This window comes from Megachile rotundata, chromosome 14 (genome assembly GCF_050947335.1).
Source record: "Megachile rotundata isolate GNS110a chromosome 14, iyMegRotu1, whole genome shotgun sequence".
NCBI lineage: Eukaryota > Metazoa > Arthropoda > Insecta > Hymenoptera > Megachilidae > Megachile > Megachile rotundata.
The window spans coordinates 11,557,735-11,570,448 of NC_134996.1; the positions used below are offsets into that span (position 1 = coordinate 11,557,735).

General features: G+C 39.1%; 1 protein-coding gene across 8 annotated transcripts in view; it reads left to right on the forward strand.

The window, feature by feature from the left end:
- The window catches only part of spri (Src homology 2 domain-containing protein sprint), a 225,163-nt gene that overhangs the window by 119,615 nt on the left and 92,834 nt on the right, over window positions 1-12,714 (forward strand). The window lies entirely within an intron of this gene.

Sequence of the window (12,714 nt, forward strand, 5' to 3'; positions counted from 1 at the left end):
AGGCATCGAGTCCCCGCAAAGGGACGTCATTGGCCGCGATATTTATCGTTCGTTGAGGAGAGGTTCAGTAGCACGCAAGCTCCCTAGGGGAAATTGCGGAGAGGAGGAGAAGAGATGGCCGATGAGTTTAGGTTGAACATGTTGGTGATTTTGAATGTTTTGGGGAAATTGAGAGTTTGAATGTTTGGGGAGTTGGAGGATTGGAGATTTGGGGAGTTGAGGATTTCCTGGTTTGGAGATGTGGGGATTTCAGGATAGGAATTTGGGGATATGGGGATTTGAGGATGTGGGAATTTGCATATGTGAGGATTTGGGGATGTGGAAATTTGCATATGTGAGAATTTGCATATGTGAAAATTTGGAGATGTGAGAAATTGCATATGTGAGGATTTGGGGATGTGGGAATTTGCATATGTGAGAATTTGCATATGTGAAAATTTGGAGATGTGGGAATTTACATATGTAGAAATTTGTAAATATGGGAATTGGGGGATGTTGGAATTTGGGAATGTGGGACTTTACGTATGTGGGAATTCGCATATGTGAGAATTTTCATATGTGGGAATTTGCATATGTAAGAATTTGGGAATGTGGGAATTGGGGGATGTGGGAATTTGCATATGTGGAAATTTGGGAATGTGGGAATTTGCATATGTGAGAATTTGGGGATGTGGGAATTTGGAAATATGGGAATTGGAGAATGTGAGAATTTACATATGTGGGAATTTGGGAATGTAAGGATTTGCATATGTGAGAATTTGGGAATGTGGGAATTGGGAAATATGGGAATTGGGGGATGTGGGAATTTACATATGTGGAAATTTAGGAATGTGGCAATTTGCATATGTGAGAATTTGGGAATGTGGGAATTTACATATGTGGGAATTTGGAAATATGGGAATTTGGGGATGTGAGAACTTGGGAATGTGGGACTTCACATATGTGGGAATTCACACATATGAGAATTTGCATATGTGAGAATTTTCATATGTGGGAATTTGCATATGTGAAAATTTGAGAACATGGGAATTTGAGGGCGTGGAAATTTGGAAATGTGGAAATTTCCATATGTGAAAATTTGAGGATGTGTGAATTTGGGAATGTGGGAATTCACATATGTGGTAATTTAATAAATTTACTAATTACTATCCACACTTTATCATACATCTATAAAGATACATCCCCTATAATCTCCCTCAGTAAACTATTAAAATAAATTTAAACAAATTTCTCCCAACTAGCTCTATTTTCTCCAATCCCTCAATGCACCCCTTCCACGTATTTTAAAAGCCACTTTCCTACACTTGCACCGTTGCACCACTTTCCTACACTTCCGCGGCTATTTCAGCAGCCGCAAGCTCTTACAAGTTTTTTCCATTGTTTATACGAGAATTTCGCAGCGAGTGGTTTAATGCTGTTCGAGGGCCGATCTCGCAATAAACCTCGTTCTTTTTTCTTTCTGCTCCCTTGTCCCGTTGGCACGCCACGAGGGAGAAAAGGTCTCCGGCTCATAATGGCACGGTGTGGGATCGCATAGACGGGATCCCATCGAATTTATGGAGGGTAGATCGACCGTTGTAATATCGTGGGGCGCGTAATCACAGGGCTTTCGATCCGCGAAAAAAGGAGAGATTAATCGGGCGCGACCTCTTATTAGCGAATCCGTGCGCGACTCGATCCTCTTGCGATCGATTGCTGTGGATATGTACACTCTTGGTTTCCAATTCTTTTTCTGTGATTCGAAGAACATTATATTATGTGCCCTGCACTATGTGTTCGATATAAGTGAACATTATGTGGTCAGATTGTTCAAACTAGTTTAAATTTGATGCATTGTTAGAATTTAATATTATGTGGCCAGTACTATGTGTTCAATATAAGTGAACACTATTATATGATCAGTACTATATGTTGAATATAAGTGAACACTATTATATGATCAGTACTATGTGTTCAATATGAGTGAGCACTATTATATGATCAGTACTATGTGTTCAATATAAATGAACACTATTATATGGTCAATACTATGTGTTCAATATAAGTGAGCACTATTATATGGTCAGTATTATATGTTGAATATAAGTGAAAACTATTATATGATCAGTACTATGTGTTCAATATAAGTGAGCACTATTATGTGATCAGTACTATGTATTCAATATAAGTGAACACTATTATATGATCAGTACTATATGTTGAATATAAGTGAACACTGTTATAGGGTCAATACTATATGTTGAATATAAGTGAACACTATTAAATGGTCAGTACTAAGTGTTCAATATAAGTGAACACATTATATGGTCAATACTATGTATTCCATATAGGTGAACATTATGTGGCCAAATTATTGAAGCTAGTTTGAATGTGATAGATTGTTACAACCTAATATTATGTGGTCAGTACTATGTGTTCAATATAAGTGAGCACTATTATATGGTCAGTACTATATGTTGAACGTAAGTGAACACTATTATATGATCAGTACTATGTGTTGAATATAAGTGAGCACTATTATATGGTCAGTACTGTGTATTCAATATAGGTGAACACTATGTAGCCAAATTAATCAAACAAGTTTAGATGTGATGCATTGTTACAATTTAATATTATGTGGTCAGTACTATGTGTTGAATATAAGTGAACACTATTATATGGTCAGTACTATGTACTCAATATAGGTGAACACTATGTGGTCAAATTAATCAAACTAGTTTAGATATGATAAATTGTTACACCCTAATATTATGTGGTCAGTACTATGTATTTAATACATGTGAATACTATGTGGTCAGTACTATGTGTTCAATATAAGTGAACACTAAATTTGTCAATTTGTAAACTTGTAAATCAATAACATTGCAGACCTTCAAATTCAAAAATCCCTAAATGTATCTCTAAAGTCAACCTCTGACTTCCCCAAATTATCCAAGTCCACAATATCTCCCATCCATCAGCCCATAACATACAACAAACCTACGCGACCATCAAAGTAACAATGATAAAATAAAAATTCTGTTCTAAAAAGAAACATTGCACATGTTTCTTCGCGAATGACTAAAAGTCGTAAGCCCTTCTACCTGACCACTCGCCTTCCAAGAGTCCAGCGAAACGGAAAGTCGCCTTCTCGATTGTTTTCAGCTGGACGACCGTATATAGGTGGAACAGGATCCGGCAGAAAAATCTGTGGAAGAGGACGAGCAACCGCGGGAGGACGAAGCGGAGACGAGATGGAAGGCGCAACCTTCGCGAGAAACCGGCATCCGTTCTTCAAGCGACGAAGGTCGAGAGCGTAACTGCACGGCCAGTTGGCCGGTTTCCACAAATAGCCGTCCCACTGTGCCTTCTTTGTCTGCTAATCGGCCGGAGAAAGCAATTAGAAGATGTGCACGACCGTTCGATGCCACCCTTCGTTCTCTTCTTCCATATTCTCCCCGCATTTTCTTTCGACTTCAAACGGTTACTGCCACGTTTAGTTCGGCGATTTATAGTTTTATGTTTTTAGTTGGAGATTTTTATGTAGTTGGGTTTTTAATGTGTAGTGCAGGGCAGGTGGTTATTTGATTACCAAGTATACATTTGTAGTGAATATATAGCACTGATCATATAGTATTCATTTATATTGCACACATGTATTAAATACATAGTACTGACCATGTGGCATCATCTATATTGCACACATGTATTAAATACATAGTACTGACCTATATTGAATACATAGTATAGATCACATAATATTCGCTTATGATAATTCATCACATCCAAACTAGTTTGACTAATGTCCAAATGTCCAAGTGTCCCAATCTCCGAATGTTCAAATGTTTGACTGTCCAAATGTCCAAATCACCAAATCACCAAATGTCCCAATCTTCAAATGCCCACATCTCTAAATCACGATATCACCAAATGTCCAAATCTTCAAATGCCCACATCTCTAAATCACGATATCACCAAATGTCCAAATCTCTAAATGTTCAAATCACTAAATTTCCAAATCTCCAAGTGTCCAAATCTTCAAATCCCCAAATCTCCAAGTGTCCATATCACCAAATATCCAAATCTCCAAAGTGTTTAAATGCCCAAGTGTCCAAATCACCAAATGTCCAAATCTCCAAATCCCCAAATCTCCAAGTGTCCAAATCTCCAAAATGTTCAAATGCCCAAGTGTCCAAATCACCAAATGTCTAAATGTCCAACTCCCCAACTCTCCAAATTCCCAACTCCCCATCTCTCCGAATCCCCAAATCCCTAAATTTCCAAATCCTCAAACCTCCAAAACCTCCAACTCCCCAAATCTTCAACTCTCTAACTCCCCATCTCCCCAAATCCTCAAACACAACCTCCACACTCATCCCACTACCTCAAGAATTCCTCATCACACATTATCTCCACCTCAACCCATCCTTATCTCCACTCCAACCTCCACAGTCTCAAAATAGGTCTGAAAGAAAATTTTTATCGCCAAAGAGCACCGAGAGTGCCTAAGGGTGTGAAAGGTCGACGGCAAAGCAGTCCACAGATTGCTGAGGGTGGAAAATGGCGTTATGGATTCATTATCGGGCATCGGGGACAATGATTTCATGCTGAGAGCCAGACGTCTTATCGAGGCTTACAGGCATTACTGTGGTTCATAAACGAACGGCTCAGAACGTTTATTCAAGACGAAGCTTCTTCTCCTAATTGGATTTCCCCGCAGGCGAGGGGATATTTGCTTATCGTGGAAGCAGAACCACTGGACGGAATTTCGATCGACGGTCACTCTTTGTGGACATCGAGACTTCCGGTTAGGAAGGACCTTGCATTTCTACTAATTAACAAATTACTAAATTTAAAAATTCTCAAATTCCTGAATTGTTATGCTGTGTAAAATTATTGTACTATCCAATTTTGAAATGTAATTTACCAAACTTTTAGATTGACAAATTCTTCAATGTTTAATTCTCTGAACTCCCAAAATTCCATCTTCCCTAAGTCACTATACCTAAAATCCCACAATTTTCAAATGACAAATGCCTCAGGGCTTCAAATTTCTAAAATAACTAAATTGTTATGCTGTGTAAAATTATGATTGTACTATCCAGTTTTGAAATGTAATTTACCAAACTTCTAGATTGACAAAGTTTTCATTGTTTAATTCTCTGAAGTCTGAAAATTCCATCTTCCCTAAGTTACTAAATCTAAAATCCTACAATTTCGAAATGGCAAATGCCTCAAGGCTTCAAATTCCTAAAATTCCCAAGTGATAAGTGCCTCAAAGTCCCAAACTTCCAATGTGACAAATGCCTCAAAGCCCCAAATTCCCAAAATTCCATCTTCCCAAAATTACCAAACCCAGAGTGGCAAAATTCACAAGTGACAAATGCCTCAAAATCCCAAACTTCCAAAGTGCTAAATATCTCAAAGCCCCAAATTCCCAAAATTCCACCTTCTCAAAATTATCAAACCTAGAATGCCAAAATTCACAAGTGTCAAATGCCTCAAAGTCCCAAATCTCCAAGTGACAAATGCCTCAAAGTCCCAAATTTCCAAGTGACAAATGCCTCAACTGCCCAAATTCTCAAATAGCAATACCTCCAAGCCCCAATATCCCACAATTCCAAAATCTAAAAAATCCATAATTCCAAGATCCCCAATTTCCAAAACCCACAAACCTTCAAATCCAAAAAATTCCAAAATTCCAAAAATTCAGATCTAAAAAATTCCCAAGGTCCCATCTTGAAAAATGTCCAGAAGTCTAAGGTCCATCAAACTCGACTTGGCATTTACTACATCATACAGTAACGCATACTCTATACCTCCATCCTCCTTTCTAAGCAACTCTAATGAAACCTCCGGAAGAGAGGCCACATTTGTCCCGAACAATCTGCCGTACATCTGTCCGAAGACGTTCCTGGGATACTTCTTGTCTTTCCATTGTTCAACTCGCAGCCTCTGCTATTCGAGACGTAGATTTATGGGTTTACAACCAATCGTAAATACTTCCGGAACAGAGCGATCTTTAACCTTCGGAACAATCACCGACAAAGAACAAAGACCCGCGACGAAACTGTTCTCACTTCGTAGTTTTAACAAATTTTCTCCAAAACCAGGAAGAGACAAAATTTTCTCTAAAACCAGGAAGAGACAAAATTTTCTCCAAAACCGGGAAGAGACAATATTTTCTCCAAAAGAGTTTTCGCAAAATGGGCGAACAAAGGAATGGGAGAAACGTATCGTTAATAATTCGAATGCACGCGTGAGGGACTCAGAAAAGGCTTCATCCACGGTTATTTAATAGACGGTGCGAAAAAAGAAAGGGGGTATCGGCCGGTGCCAAATCTGCGCGTACACGGTCGCGTTAATACGCGTATCTGCTCGTTGCAGACCATTCATCGTGCACGAATTATTTCAGAGGTAAATTTTCGACTGAATGGTCGGCGACCCTGCACTTTCGCGACCCTTTAATGTATTAACGTTAACTCTTTGTTGAATGGATATTGTTTTAGGGTGCATACTTTGGGGCTAGATAGCTTTTTTGATGAGTACATTTTGAAAGATGAACTTGTAGATGATTTAGAATTAATCATCTACATGTAATACTTGCATCTCATGTCTTCAAACTTGTTAACCTTATGTCAATGACAATTTTCTAAAATATTATTAGAGAACCTCTCTTAAATCAATTAACTTGTTGTCTTATAACTCATGTTCTACATATGAAGCACATGACTGTTGAATTCTGATAGAACTTCAAGATAGAACACCTTGGTAGAACTTCAAGTTTAAACCCCTTCCCTTACCATTTATTTAACAGATGCGTCAGTCAAGACTAACTATTCAGGGCTATAACATTAAAACGAACAAAGAAAATTAAAATGTTGTAACTATTTTATATTCAGGGATCCTTGATAATGTAACTTATAGCTGGACCTAAATTTCAAGTTGAAGAGTATTCAAAATTTGAGTAAGGTTTGGCACATTTTAGCTGTAAGTGCGTCACGAGTGAGACTCGTCAAAGTACGGGAAGGGGTTAATGTTAATCACAATCCGTCTACCAATGATCGCTCTACACAAATTATCCTAACATATGAACCTTCCGTACCTGTCTTAAGATTACATCAATCTTAATATAAATCTATCTAACCCTGATCCTCATACTTGAACCCAGCGCCTTAAAAAATACAGCAATCATGACCAAAAATTTGCACAAACAGCAACCACCACAAATAACAGTCTTGCTAATATGGTAGAATTAGCAAGACCTATGCTACAAAAGCTACCTGAAATAATTCGAGTACGAAGAAGCTTGATTCCATCTCCCCATAAGGGTTTAAAAACACGTGGCCAGTATGTTGAATAGAATGGCAATGTAAAGAAGAGGAGGACCACGTTGCACCTTTTCGAGGCGCGGCCCACGAAATCATCATCCCCCACCAAAAGGAAGAGAGGATCGCGTCCCACGTTGTTTCCCGGGTGCCTACGTGCCAGCCGGTTCGAGGCCGGCTCGTCGTGCGCACTCGCGAGTGCAGTTGTTCCCCCTTTTGCACACAGTCGAGGTGGCCGTGCACCGAGGATCCGACGGGACGCACACGTGGCCCCTCGTGTACAGTCAGAGGCAAATATGTCTCCATAGGGAGAATCTCATTGAGACGGAACGGACCGTTTACTTTATTTTTTAGGACATTCAGATTTTTAGGGAAGTTTTAGAGCTTCGGAGAAATTTAGGGATGGAGAGATTTTAGGGATGGGTTTATTGGAAATAGAGGAATTTGGGGACTTTAGGATTTGGGGACAGTTGGGATTTGGGGTCAATAGGGATTTGGGGACAATTGGGATTTGGGGTCAAAGGGGATTTGAGAAAGTATGAATCTGGAATTCTAGGGATTTGAGAGTTTGTTAAGTTTCGATGTGGATTCAGAGATTTGGGGAATTTGAGATCTAGGGACTTTCAGGATTTGAGATAGTGTGAATGTAGAATTCTAGGGATTTGAGAATTTGCTAAGTTTCGATGTGAATTCAGAGATTTGGGGAATTTGAGATCTAGGGACTTTCAGGATTTGAGATAATGTGAATGTAGAATTCTAAGGATTTGAGAATTTGCTAAGTTTCAGTGTGGATTCAGAGATTTAGGGAATTTGAGATCTAAGGACTTTCAGGATTTGAGATAGTGTGAATGTAGAATTCTAAGGATTTGAGAATTTGCTAAGTTACAGTGTGGATTCAGAGATTTAGGAATTTTTAGATCTAGGGACTTTTGCAATTTGAAGTAGTATGAATGTGGAGTTCTAGGGATTTGAGAGTTTATTAAGTTTCAATGTGGATCCAGATATTTAGGAATTTTGAGATCTGGGGACTTTTGCAATTTGAAATAGCGTGAATCTTGAGATCTAGGGACTTTTGCAATTTGAAATAGTGTGAATCTTGAGATCTAGGGACTTTTGCAATTTGAAATAGTGTGAATCTTGAGATCTAGGGACTTTTGCAATTTGAAATAGTGTGAATCTTGAGATCTAGGGACTTTTGCAATTTGAAATAGTGTGAATCTTGAGATCTAGGGACTTTTGCGATTTGAAATAGTGTGAATCTTGAGATCTAGGGACTTTTGCAATTTTAAATAGTATGAATCTTGAGATCTAGGGACTTTTGGGATTTAAGAAAGTATGAATCTGGAATTCTAGGGATTGGAGAATTTGCTAACTTTCAATGTGGATTCAGAGATTTAGGGAATTTGAGATCTAGGGACTTTTGCAATTTGAAATAGTACGAATGTGGAGTTCTAGGGATTTGAGAATTTGCTAAGTGTCAATGTGGATCCAGAGATTTGGGGAATTTGAGATCTAGGGACATTTGCGATTTGAAATAGTATAAATCTTGACATCTATGGACTTTTGGGATTTGAAATAGTGTGAATCTTGAGATCTAGGGACTTTTGGGATTTGAGATTGCATGAATGTCTAGGGATTTGAGCATGTGAAAGGTTTTGAGTTACATTAGGAACTTAGGGACATAGAAATTTGGGTACTTAGGCATTTAGAAACCTAGTAATTTGAAAACATCTTTAGTGATCTTGGGATATGTAAACCTTGAGATTTATGGTCATACTGCCATAGTAATCTAGGGATTTGATGATCTGTACATATAGGGATTTCAGAATTTGAAAATTTTAAACTTTGAAGATTTGGAGATTTGCAAATAAATAAATTAAAAACTTTGAACATCCATAAATTTAGAGGTCTGTAGAATCTAAAATTCCCTAGAAATTTCCACAACTACAAAGCAAAAACTTTGAAAATTTCAATAATATACAAATGTCTATATTTCCAACATAAAAATGCTAAAACAAAATAAAAATATATCAATCAAACTTAAAAAATTGAGAACCCACCAACTTAACAATCTAAGATGATTCCCTAACTATGTACCCTAACTTGAATATAACTTAAAAGTCGGAAAAACGAAGAATTAAAAAATGGTCAAGCGCGATAATCGAAATGCCAACGTTGCAGCCGAGTGTACAATCGAGTCGCTCTCGAAACTCTCGAGTCGAGTCAGGAACCAAGCATACAGGCGGACTATAGGCGGCCTAAAGTCTGCTCGTTGCAGCCGCGACTATAGTGTTTAAAGGAACGTGCAGAGCCAGTCCATTCGCGACCGGCAGCCAGGCAGCACACTCGAATCTCTTTGTCTGGCTGGTCTATAAATAAATCGCGACCTCTCGCTGGAATAATCGATCAGTTTGGATTTCTTTTTTTCGGGGAACCATCCGACACTTCGCTGGCACCCGCTGATCCTGGCCTGGGTCAAGGTTAACCGACTGACCAACTCCGTACGTTGGTCGCAGTGTCTCTTCAGAATGATCGATGAAGGATAATTGAGTGTGTTTAGTGATTATGAGTCGATGATGATGGAGATTTTGTACACGTGGAGCGGCAGAGGTCTGCCTGGCGTCTACCTGTGGATCGAGTAGGCCAGTGTCCTTTTCGAGCCAAGGTAATTGACTCTGGGTAACGGTCATGTGAGAACCCTTTGATGGGTTTCAGATTAGTGGAACTAACTGATACGAGGATCACTGACAGTCACGCTTCTTGGGAATTGATATTTGATGTAAGTTTTTGGGTTGAGACGTGGAAGGTGGCTGTGTGAACTGAAGAGCTTTGTGGATTAGAAATAATTAGAAAAACAGAGTAACCTCTGTGGGGTTACTTTCTTAGGGATTCATTTTTGGTATAAATTTTAATCTAGTAAGGTCATTCTGTGTATACGGAAGCTGAGAAATTCTGCAATGTTGAAGAGTTTGATACTTGTGAGTATTAGGACTAGGATAACTGAGATATCAAGGACTCTTGAGGATTAGGTTTCTTAGTTGCTCTTCAGGATTAGTTTTTAGCATAAATTCACGTCATGAGCTGATCATTCTGTGTATTTGGAAGTCGTGTGGATACAATTCTGAAGAATGTTGCAATTGTTAGTTGGAGAGTTTGGATATCACTTGTGGATGCATTAGGATTAGGCTAACTAAGGTGTTAGGTGGGACTCTTGTTAATCTATGGTGTTAGTTTCTTCAGGGTTCCTTTTGAATATAAATTCCAGTCGAATTAGATCAATTTGAGTACCTCAAGTGATATAGTCCTGGTGCAATTCAAATGCACTCAAAAGCTAAGTTAGGACGTGTCTACCTATGAGTACCCTGTGATAATCAGAATATTATTGCCTATCACTGCTCCTAGACATCATAGAATTCTTAAAGAGTTTCAATACCAATTCTCATTAAGTACTTTCCACGCACTTCAAGTGTCCTAATACAACTCTAAAGTGAACTATAACGATAATCTCAAGTTAGAGTCTGCTGAACATCTTAGAACTTGAAGATTAGAATCTTGAAGATCCATGTATCATTCAAGATTAACTTTGGATATTTAACTATGCACTTACGAAACAATGTACCTAACTGTTAGCACCGTAAATATAATTGCTAATATTTAACTCTGAAGATAAAATAATCTTGATAACCAAAAAAGGATAGTCCGAGGGAGTCCTCCGCATTATCCCAAAAGCCATGTTCAACAAGCTGTGAATATTCCGCATGGTGTTATTCCAAAGCTATCCGAGAGAGGAAGTTTAATTGTCTCTGATGACGTGAGACGACTGTGTCAGTCACTCGCTGAATATAGCAGCTTACCAATTATGAAACGAGAAAGTGTGAAGCTGAGAACACGTATGTATATGTGTACATCTTCGAACCAATATAGATCTCGATACTGAGAATCACAAAAGATTTTATCACTGCTTAACGAATCATTCTTCGCGATTTATTTCATGAGTGCCATGAAGAATGGCATCGATTAAGGATTCTTCAAGGTCTTCGGCTTGTTCACCTGCTGATGGAGGACGATCATTAATCCTTTGAAGGCGGCTGGATGTCTTATCACTTCTTGATGATTGGTTGATCTTTGGGGTGTTATGAAAATTAGGGAGTGTCACATGGTAATTAGAGAGTATTAGATGTCAAGTTAGCACAAAGTTTTAGGTTGGGTCATTTTGGAGGAACCATGTTTTCATCTTCAAGATACAATTATTTATTTCATAAAGAGTTATGTGAATTATGATTGTATGCCTCGTGCAAGGTCTCTGTTTTAATGAATTCACTCTTCCCACATAGCAGATCAGAATCTTCAAATTCATAAATAGATTCACAGGGAATAACAAGTGAGGACCTCACCTTGAGAGGTTGAAGATCAGGACCTGAATCACAAAAGCTTGTCACACCTCAGCAAATATCTCCTACTTCTCACATTCACTGGTATCAAGATCTAACATCACAATGAAGAAGTCTACGTCAATCAGCTAACACCTTTAGAAGAAGACATCTGAATGATTACATGGTCCTCTCAAATAATAGATCACATGAGTGAATGTGAAATCCACATCAAAGGTAGCACCACACGAGTTCCCAAAAAATACCTTCCCAAGTATCACAATGAAGATGTCTACGTCAATCAGCTAACACATTTAGAAGAAGACATCTGAATGATTACATGGTCCTCTCAAATAATAGATCACATGAGTGAATGTGAAATCCACATCAAAGGTAGCACTACACAAGTCCCCAAAAATCCACCCAAGTATCTACACATCTTGAGCAGCAGCAGATGAACCTACCCCACACGAAGATCACCGTGAATTAAACCCAGTCGTTTATCCGTAGAGTTCGAAAGTAACCGTGGATGACCCAGACTCGGGCGCGATCGAGCATGAAATCAATTCGAGGCGCGGAGCGAAGGGTAAGCTGAACGCTTACTTCTCGCGAAAATCACGAACAAAAGCTCCACCTTCGTGTAAACGTTGAAACCGAGCCAACCGGTTAGATCCTCCGAGATCGATAACGGAATTGCTTCGTGATCGACTCCTCGGATAGAGAAGAAGGGCGAGTACGAAGCCCCTGGCCTATGCTCGTAATAAATACATTGTCCAGGGGCGACAGTTCTCGATCGAGGTCGATCGTGGCTTGTATAACCAGAGACTGTTTAAGACTGTTTATCGGTCGTGGCTGTCCTTCGGTTGACACCGATTAAAGCAACGAAGGAATGCTTATTGAACGGATCACTTCCGAGCGAGTAGACGCGCACTCGAGCTGCCACCTGCCAGGCGATCTGACACGCGAGTGCGGTTTTGAAACGAGGACTTTTGTACTGGGATACGAGGACTTGTCTCTGGGACTTTTCTTTTGGGACT